This window comes from Papaver somniferum, chromosome 2 (assembly GCF_003573695.1).
Source record: "Papaver somniferum cultivar HN1 chromosome 2, ASM357369v1, whole genome shotgun sequence".
NCBI classification, from domain to species: domain Eukaryota; kingdom Viridiplantae; phylum Streptophyta; class Magnoliopsida; order Ranunculales; family Papaveraceae; genus Papaver; species Papaver somniferum.
The window spans coordinates 50,808,070-50,809,417 of record NC_039359.1 but is presented as its reverse complement, the minus strand read 5'-3'; the positions used below and the strand labels follow the sequence as shown (position 1 = coordinate 50,809,417).

At 39.8% G+C, this 1,348-nt stretch overlaps 1 pseudogene; it reads left to right on the top strand.

Moving 5' to 3' along the window:
• Positions 1-1,047: 1,047 nt before the first annotated feature.
• LOC113354671 lies at positions 1,048-1,147 on the top strand (annotated as a pseudogene).
• The last annotated feature ends 201 nt before the right edge of the window (positions 1,148-1,348 follow it).

Sequence of the window (1,348 nt, the reverse complement as noted above, 5' to 3'; positions counted from 1 at the left end):
AAAACCTCCACTATGTCATTAAAGTTCGATTCCTTCTTTGTTGGTACTAATAGCTGAGGAAATGGGGCTCTAGGCCTAAAATCAGACCTTTCAGGAACCGAATTCACATCATTAGAAACTTTATCAGTCTCTTCAGCTACTGGTCCTGAGAGGTGAGATCCTGAGGGGTGAACTACAGTATGTTCACTATCGGGCATGGTTACCTTATTGTCTACAACTCTACCACTTCTAAGGGTTCTAACAACATTCAATTGATTCGATGGTTTTGCACCTAATTCATGAACTCCTCTAGGGTTGGGTTGTGTTTGACTAGGAAACTTACCTTTTTCTCTCAAAGAATCACTTATCAGACCAACCTGGGTTTTTAACTCGGAAATAGCCTGACTATTTTCTTGTCCTATCCTGTTACTAGCTTGTAGACTCTGTTCTACGGATAACTGGAATTTTGCAGTTTGCTGAGTTAACAAGGCGAGAGATTCCTCTAAACTTAGGATTTTCTTATCTGACTGATTCTGAAACTGAGCTAGTCCTGAAGGATTCTTAGTATAGCCAAAACCTGGGGGAGCATTAGAATTACTAAACTGACCTTGACTTTGGCCCTTAGACCACGAAAGGTTCGGATGGTTTCTCCAACCAGGATTATAGGTTTCTGAATATGGGTCAATCTTTTGACGGTTATCAAATCTAGTGTTATTATAAAGAGCATTGGCCTGCTCTTCAATATTCTGGCCTTCCCAAAAAGGCTCCACTCTACCACTAGTCTGGCCCACTTCTAAGGCTTCTAACCTTTTTGCTATAGCAGCAATTTTGGCATCTGATTCATAGCCTCCTTCTACCCTATTAACGTTTCCTCTACTTAAAAGAATTGTTTTCTGGGGTGCCCTACTATTTTCCCATTGCTGGGTTTTTTCGGCGATTTCATTAAAAAATTCCATCGCCGCATCAACAGTTTGGTTTTCAAATCCACCAGTGCATAGAGACTCAACCATGGTCGTTGTGGAATAATCTAAACCCTCATAAAGGATCTGAACTAGCCTAACCTTTTCTAAACCATGATGAGGACACTGGGATAATAAATCATTGAACCTTTCCAAATACCTATATAAAGATTCTCCCTCTTGTTGTGAAAATGTGCATATTTGCGTCCTAATAGACGATGTTTTGTGCCTAGGGAAAAACTTATTGAAAAAGGCAGATGTAAGTTGTTCATATGTCTCAATTGACTCGGAGTCCAAACTATACAGCCACGACTTGGCCTTATCTTTCAGGGAAAATGGGAATAACCTAAGTTTCAAAGCATCATCATCTAAGCCTCTAATTCTTAGAGTACTACAAATTTCCTCAAAAT